The sequence below is a fragment of the Glycine max genome, chromosome 4, assembly GCF_000004515.6.
Source record: "Glycine max cultivar Williams 82 chromosome 4, Glycine_max_v4.0, whole genome shotgun sequence".
In the NCBI taxonomy this organism is placed as follows: Eukaryota; Viridiplantae; Streptophyta; class Magnoliopsida; order Fabales; family Fabaceae; genus Glycine; species Glycine max.
The window spans coordinates 28,807,588-28,816,713 of NC_016091.4; the positions used below are offsets into that span (position 1 = coordinate 28,807,588).

Here is a 9,126-nt window from a genome sequence, read left to right on the forward strand (position 1 = left end):
CTCCAATGGAGCTTACATCATAACTCATGCCTCACTTTGTTACTCATGACAAACTTTGAGACTATGCTTTTTGAGTTAGGAGATGAGAGGTTGGTGTACGATGTACCCATATGTAGAGATTGCTCCTGACTGACATCCACATGATTTTTTAAGACCATCAAGACCTAGGAGGATTGGTGGCAGTGATTGGGCCCAATGGTGAATTAAGTGTGATAGTTACACGCTTAGGATGCGAGAGTGTTGTTTGTTTAGATAGCCACACGCAATGGTTACATAGATTGTATGTTTTAGTTTTGTTTTTCTATTCTTTATTGTTAGTGGAGTTTGACGAGCGAAGGACTCACCCCTGCAACCACCATGTAGAAGCAAGCTTCATGATGATGAACCAAGAAATTTTAATAATGCCAAAAGCCCAAGTGATTGATTCAAGATTGATTCAAGACTTCAAGATCAAGCATCAAGAATCCAATCCAAGATATAAGATTCAAGAGAAGGAATCAAGAAGCAACAAGTCAAGACTTCATATAGGATAAGTATTAAAAGATTTTTTTTCAAAAACCAAATAGCACAGTTTTGTTTTACAAACAAATTTTCTCAAATTTTCTAAGTTACCAGAGTGATTACTCTCTGGTAATCGATTACTAGTGACCAGCTTGTTTTTCAAAATGTTTTCAAATGCTTTGCAACGTTCCAAAATGATTTTCAAATAGTGTAATCGATTACACTATATTAGTAATCGATTACAAGTGAATCTGAATGTTGGAATTCAAATCCAATTGTGAAGAGTCACAACTTTTCATAAAATGCATTGTGTAATCGATTACACCTTTGTGGTAATCGATTACCAATGAACAATTTTGAAGAAAAAGTTAAGAGTTATAACTCTTAACATGATTTTCTCAAAAGTCATTACTCTTCCAATGGTTTCTTTGACCAGACATGAAGAGTCTATAAAAGCATGACTTTGGCACATATTCAAAATACATATATTATATTCTTCCAAACAATACTTTTTCAAAATCTTTCTTTAACCATTGCCCATTGCTTTTTCTTTGCCAAAAAGCTTTCCAAACTTTGTTTCAAAACTTTGTTTTTCTGCAAGTAGAAATTCTGTAGAAAACAAAAGTGTGCTATCTTTTCATCCCTTACTCCTCTTGACAAAAGATTCAAAGGACTAATTGCCTGAGAATTCTTTTGATTCTCCCTTCCCCCTCTTGACAAAAGATTCAAAAGACTAACCACCTGAGAATTCTTTTGATTCTTCCCTTTCCCTTTAAACAAAAGATTTGAAAGGACTAACTGCCTGAGATATCTTTTGTTTCCCCTTACAAAGATTTAAGGGACTAACCGCCTAAGAATTCTTTGTCTTAACACATTGGAACGTACATCCTTTGTGGTACAAGTAGAGCGTACATCTACTTGAGTTATTATACTGAGAACAAGAGAGGGTACATCTCTTGTGGATCAGTTCAAGTGGAGCGTGCATCCACTTGGTTGTTCAAAGAGAACAAGGGAGGGTACATCCCTTGTGGATCTTTGCTTGTAAAGGATTTTACAAGGTTATTGGAAATCTAAAAAACCAGTGGTTGCTTGGGGACTGGATGTAGGCATGGGTTGTTGCCGAACTAGTATAAATCTTGTGTTTATCTTCTTCTTCCCTACACTCTTTATCTTTCTGCTGTGCACTTTTTATTTCTACTTTACTTTTGTCTAAGTTATTGTTTCTGTTCTTTACTTTCTCATAACTTAGTAGTAAAGCCTAATTGAATCTAGTAACATTAAGAAGGATAAATTTTTAATTAGTCAAGACACGTTCATAATTAATTCAACCCCCCCTTCTTAATTATTCCGAGGCCACTTGATCCAACACACCATTTCAGGGGGAGGTCACAAAGCATCCACGGAGGATGTTCACTTGGATCAGTAGCTACCGCTATAGCTACACGGTAGAGGAAGAAGTGCACCTCCACGCGTACTTTGGTTACATCCGACACCACTTTTTGTTGTTAGATGAGTCCCGGATACCATCGATCACCATAGAGGCACACACTACATATTTCTTTTAGTTTATCAGTATTTAGTTTTGTGCAAGTTAATTCTTTATACATTATTTTTTTTATAGCATTGTGTAAAGGTGGAAGAAAGATGACAACAACTTTCAAAATGATTTTTAAATATAAAACATGTTTTTGACAATACCCTTTATTCATGAGCATTTTAGTTATACATACATGTTTTAATCAAGCGCAACATATATATGTACACGTGTTCCTTCTTTTCCCAAAAGAAAAAAACATATTAAGCTATTTTATCAACTTTGAAATAGAAAGTAGATTTAATGACATGATTTCACTATTTATTATTTATATGATTTTAAAGCAATATTTTAGAAAAAGGATTTTAAGGTGTTTCAATTTTTTCAGCCTCTCACATAAGATTCATAACCTTATATGACTTACATCAGCTTCTCAGCTTTGCGTTATTTACATTGGCTTTTAGGCCTCACATTTTCTTCAAGCCACTTTGATTTACCTTACTTATGACACTCATGACTTGTGGGGTTATATAGCATCTCGATTATAAAAAACTTGATTGACTTTCTCATTAAGCCACCTTACACAAATTGTACTCATGGCTTGAGGGGCTTGTGTATTGATTAGGATTATAATTCATATATTTGAGATATTAGTGGATAATAACCACCACTTAATTGTCTATCCATCCACTAAGTAGGTAATCACATATCCCATTAACTGATGAAATATATTATCATAAATAAAGGGGAATTGTAGGTAAAGATATCTTCCGATTACACATTAACACTGATAATTTACTTACTAACTTAAGCATCAAAGTCCTTTTTGTAGGTACCCACCACCGCCCAAAAGAGCTTGGCATACCAAGAAGGATAGTTAGAGATCAGTCTGGAGAGCACTCCAGATTTTGGTAAGAACAATTATGATTATTAATATTTTTAGTGATGTCATGTATTATCATTATTATTATTCTTATTATATTATATCATGTTCATTGTTATTGTTATATAATTATGAATGTGTTGTAGTTATTATATTAATATTAGAAGTGTTAGATTAAGTTCTTGTAATTAGAATGCTTAAAAATTATCTAAGTTTGGTGTTAGTTTTATGATGAAGACCCTAGAAAGATCACATCATATCTTGAGTTATACTTGTCCGATTGAGGTGTTGTTTACGCTATTAGAAATCTTGTTGAAAAAGATACAATTCATCCCTACATGTTAGAAACCAAAATTGACTTCCTTCTCATAGAAAATCAGCTCCGAAGTAGATCACTTGATCATGAAAAATACTTGAAGTCCCGCATTGGGCAAAATAATCTCATGAATCTCTTTCTTCCTCTATAGAGGAGACAACCAAGCCTTAGAAGCACTACAAAATAAAGAGGATTTAGTGTTAAGTGCGGAGCCCCTCATAGTTAATATTTTTCCCTTAGAGTTTCCAAACTCAAGGCGTATGGGCAACTTGGGTTCATGTTTGGGGATCTTGGTGGACGGTGCCACCAAGTTCGTGTGGGTTAGTAGTAGTTTATCTCCATGATTTCCTAGTGAGTGTTTTCTCCTATTCTTTATAAACTATTTATTTCTTTATTGTTATTGGTGTAAGTAATTTATCTTTTCTCAAGAGTTAGATATCTTACCTTAAATTAGGAGAATGAAATGGAAACCAAGATATGTGAATAGAGTACCAGAAACGTGAATTTAATATGAAAAGAGAGCCATGAATCTGACCGAATTATGCTTATTTGTCTGCATAAGATATGTAGCCTTAGATTGTGGCTAACTAATGGCTTTGGTTTCACCTAATTTGGACTTTTGTAACTCTATATATAAAACAATTAGTGAGCAAAGGTCAAGCTGTTAGGATTGTGCAATTAGTTCATGTTCTTCCTAATTTTAGGCATAGTAGATTATTGAACTAGATTTGAAGTAAACATATGTTACATAATTGTGTTAGCTTTAAAACGAGATACATTGTCACTTGATAGGATTAGTATAACTATAGATATAGTGGTTACACCTTGAAGAGGTCATAGATATGCAACAGAGAATGATAGAAGTAACATACAAAAATTTAGGGATGTTATAACAATCATAATACAAAGTAGGCAGATGCTATAATTGATGTGTGCCATAGATTTAAGATGTGCATGACTTGATTGAATAATGATATTGAATACATGTGTTGATGCTATAACTTGAATGGTGATTTATGAGTGTTGTGGAAACATTGGATGTTTTCCTTTATCTCTAAAGTCTAAATTTTAATGTATGATATTCATGTGTACATGACGAATCAAGTAATGTCATGATAATGTTTTGAAAATATTTATATGTGACCCGAGTTCATGTGGATTAGGGACCACCATTTTATTGAGAGTTATGGTTAAATGCCATTGAGACGAGTGGCCTAACCTATGTAAGGCGAGAATGTGCACATGTGATATTTTTTACCATGAGTTACCTAGCCTATGCTAGGCAAGAATAGGCTCACTATCTGTGATGTGAGGTTCAATAAAACCACTTATGCCTGAATGTTTGAGACATGAATTATAAATGTACATTGTTTATAAGTCGGCGGAAGTGGTCGAGCTTAACCAAGGAAGACATGAAAGAGAAGTATTACTCTGTCCTTGGGGGGCATCGAGTTTGGAATCTCTATGTGGCTCATGTTAGTCCCATGGGTTGGATTATCCTTACAAGACTAGGTAACCCTAACGTGTCATTGGTAATCTTGTCTCGGTGAGAGTGTAGTAATCTGATCATGTGGGTCCGTTATTACATGTCCTTTTGAGCTTTTTTGCAAATTATTTTTCTGATACCATATGCATATGGAAAAGAGAAAAAAATGTTGCATTGCATAATGCACTATTGTGAGTTGGTCTGACTCGTATGATTAATGATGTGGATGCCATGAATACCTTGGGTTGTACTTGTGTTATGTGAGAATGGTTCCATCCTTAGTTATGATATATTGTGATGTGAAACTATTGTGATTACTTGGAATGGATGATACGTGACTCTTTAAAGGCATAGAGAGAGATATTTAGAATGACACTATGTGAGCATAGGCTAGAATGTTTATATTGCTTTTGAGCATAGACTAAAGCTAGGGTACTAGAGTAGTATTTAAGAGTAAAGCCCAAGTAAGGAAAATGGAGTTACCACAAGAGAGAGCTAGTGTAGTAAGACTAAAGTTGAGTATAAGTCCGAGTAAAAGTAAATCCCAAGATATTAGTGAAGATGGACAAGTGTAGTAAGTATAAGTTATAAGTTTGAGGCAAGAGCTTATGATTCGATGAATGTAGACCTAATTATAGAAGTGATAAATTTTGATAAATACCAAGTGAGGGTGAGCACTCACTAAGACATTATGTCTCACCCCTTTAAGTTTTCTTCTTTCAAGAAACAAGTGATGGTGTGTGTTGTTAGAGCATGAAGTCTTGTTATGGAAATATAGTCGAGTTATGTTTTATGATTCTATGAAATTCCTTTATATGATGCAAGAAATCCTTGTTACAAGGGAGGATTTTTATTTATCAATATTATAATTAAGTTCTAATTTGTATATATATTTGTTAGCTTCTGCATGATAATGTCATATATATGTTTTTAATTTTAATGTTCTAGAAAAATATGTGTAATTATAGTTATACCGCTAGAGAGTTACACTACTACTAAGGCTTGTAGATGTAGGAAGTTTGTAGATGGTTTAAGGTTTAAGGTGCAAAGGGAAATTGTTCCTATGGCTATCAGAGAGTTTCCTACCTTAGTTAAGAAGGTGAAGATTGTGGAGCACTTGGAGTGTAGTAATTGGGTGGTGAAGACTCGTGGAGATGGATCATCTGGATCCAAGAAAGGAAACCATCAAAAGAAGCCATACAGTAGGCCTCAACAACATCATGGAGGTTCAACTGTGCCTCAGGTGGGGAAACAAGGTGAGGTGTTGCGCTTGTGGTGGACCACACTATGCTTATCAATGTACTCAAAAGGAGGTCAAAGTGCCAAAAGCTCGAACACATTGCCAAGTTTCTATGAAGACTACACCTTTTGGGGGTGTAGCTAGGGTTGAAAAGCCCAAGGCAATTGGTGTAGTGGTTGTTGTGAGTGGAGCAAAAGCCTTTGAATCTGATGATTTAGTTTAGGGATTTTGTGATGTAGCTGGTATTCCCTAACTATTTTATTTGATTTTGGAGCCACTAAAAAACATGACACATACAAAAAATACATTAGTGGCATGAGTTCTCTTTAAATCTATAAATGTCAGCTAGCACCGAGACCCCGCTCCAATGTTGCTCGTGTGGACTAATTAAAGGTGTCATCTTCTTCAGCACAAGGTTATCAAAGAGCAACCCCGTAGTTTGATAGCATGCTACAAAGATAACCTCTAAACCCTTAGGACTCTTGCGTAATGCGTGGTCCATGGGATGAGATTCTTCCCCACATAGTCTCTTTAGAAAATTAAAAATTATACACTACTAAAAAAAAGGCTTTCTACATCGGTCAATTAACATCGGTTATTGCGAAAATCGATGTTAACGAAAGCGCGGTGGCATTTTTGTAAATAAATGGAGTTATTTAACATCGGTTTTATAAAAACCGATGTTAAGTACTTCATGTTAACATCGGTTATTTAAATAACGGATGTTAACATGATTTTAAGATGAATATGTTAACATCAGTTTTGGCAAAACTGATGTTAACTTCATAGATTTAACATAGGTTTTTACAAAACCGATGTTAAGGAGTTGATCTTAACATCGGTTTTTTATAAAACCGATGTTACCTAGTTGATGTAACTGATGTTACCTAGTTGATGTTAACATCCGTTTTATAAAAACCGATGTTAACTATATTTAGTTAACATCGATTATCCTTAAAAAACCGATGTTGTTATGTTTATAAGTTAAAACGTTAAAATTTCACAACCCGCGCACTCGAAAACCCTGCACTCGCTCTTCTTTTTCTCCTCTTGCCTGAAATCTGCTGAAAACCGCTCGCTCGACACCCACATTGTCCCACATTGTTTTCAATACTGTCGGAAACCGCTCGCTCGAACCCACATAACCCCCTATCGAAGAAAACCCTACACTACTCTTGGAACTGTGGCTCAAAGAAAACCGTACATACACTCCTTCGCAAGGTACTAGGGTGCTGAAACAGTTCGTGTTTGTCACTTTTCCACGAGCTACTAGGGTGCTGAAACACTTGCAGGTGCTCAAAGCTCAAAGCTTTCTTCGCGAGGTACGTAGGTCAACTTTGTGTTCTTTTTGGGTTATTGTACCTGTGTGCACGATGGTAGAAGTATGCTAAGTTTGGAAGGAGTGATGTGGTTATTGCACGATGGTTGAAGTATGCTATGTTTGAGTGGGTGTTCGTGTTTTATAGTTTTTTATGCTAAGTTGCTACTTCTGTTGATTTGTCTCTGCTTTTTTTCTGTGTGCATCCCATACCCAGCACAAGGCCACATAAACCCAATGCTCAAGCTAGCAAAATTGTTGATTTCAGTTATACTCAGATGCTCCACATTGTCAATAAACTACCTAAGCTACTCTTCTCACCAATGATGTTGGTCTAGTTCTGTTATGGCTATTCTGTGATGTATATTTCACTTTTACTATTACTTTTTCTCACTAGAAGTTTGCTGACTATCCACAAGTTTGTTGACTATACCTGTATGCTTTTACTATTACTTTGTCTCACTAGAAAAACTGGGTGCCATTTCTCTGAGTAGCCACATTTGTTTCAAAAATCTCTGCTTGCTTTGCTCACTTTTATCTAATATTAGTATTAGAATTAGAAGGCCACTTCAACACCCAGTTAATAATTCTCACATCTACTAGGTCTTTGGTTATTTTCAATAATTAACACTTTCATGACCTGCAATTTAGAAACTTGAACCAGAAATAAGATATTGCTTGGTGAAAATTGGGTTTCTCTCTATGTGGGTGTCTTTATCCTAATTTGCCACATGGGTCCAAATGTGCACTGTGTTTTGTAGAAAAAAAAAGAATTTTCTTTACAGGAAGGAAGTCTGGTGTTCTTATCTTAGGTTTGTGTCCCTTTGTGTGTTGGGGTTTTTTTTAGTTCCTTTTATCTTCTTTTTTTTACCCCAGATAGAGGGTAATATGGAGGATGTTGAAGAAGCTAATAGAGCAGCTGTTGAGAGTTGTCATTGAGTTCTGAGTATAATGTATCAGCCAAGGAATGAAGTTCATTGTAGGAATTTGATGGTGGAAACTGCAGGGGCTATAGTGAGGTTCAAGAAAGTTGTTTCACTCCTAAATAGTGGTTTGGGTCATGCAAGAGTAAGGAAGCACAAAAAACTTCAAATCCCTTTTTCTGAAAGTATTCTCTTGGACAACCAAATTTGCAAAACTGATCATCATTCAAAACGTCTAGAGTTTTCTCATACAAGTTTTACTGAGAATTCAATTCAGGGATTGGGTCAAACAATTAGAAATTCAATCTATATGATGGGAAAACCTAGTTTGGAATAGAGCTCCAATCAGAGAAGCCCTCTAAACCTTACCCGACAAACTTCATGAACACATTACCACTTCCTTCAGCAACAACAAATGAAACATGAAGCAGAAATAATGTTTCGAAGGAACAATAGTGTCGTAAATTTGAATTTTGACAACTCTAGCTGAACACCATCAATGTCGTCGTCTACTAGGTCTTTCATTTATTCCTTGAGCATAGACGGAAGTGTGGCTAACTTGGATGGAAATGGAAGTGCATTCCATTTACTAGGAGCTGCACACTTTTCTTATCAGAATTCACAACAACACAAGAGAAAGTGCATTCCATTTGACTTCACCCTTGTTCTGTGTTCTGGTGTTACTATCTCATATACACTATTAACCATTGATGATTAATGACTGTTATCTCAAAGATTAAAGTTCATTTTCACATTCAATTAATTGTTTTGTGCATCCACTGGAGGAAACATAGAGTGAAAGATCAGTTAAGGTGCCTGCTACCAGCAACAAACTTGCGGATATCCCTCTCCATGATCAGTAAAGGCGCCGCAAGAGCCTTCACATAATTTACTCCTAAGCATACAGGTATAGTTGACTTATTGG

The 9,126-nt window shown here is 35.5% G+C and overlaps 1 pseudogene; it reads left to right on the forward strand.

The window, feature by feature from the left end:
• The first annotated feature begins 8,127 nt into the window (after positions 1-8,127).
• LOC100778318 (probable WRKY transcription factor 21) lies at positions 8,128-8,919 on the forward strand (annotated as a pseudogene).
• Positions 8,920-9,126: the final 207 nt, after the last annotated feature.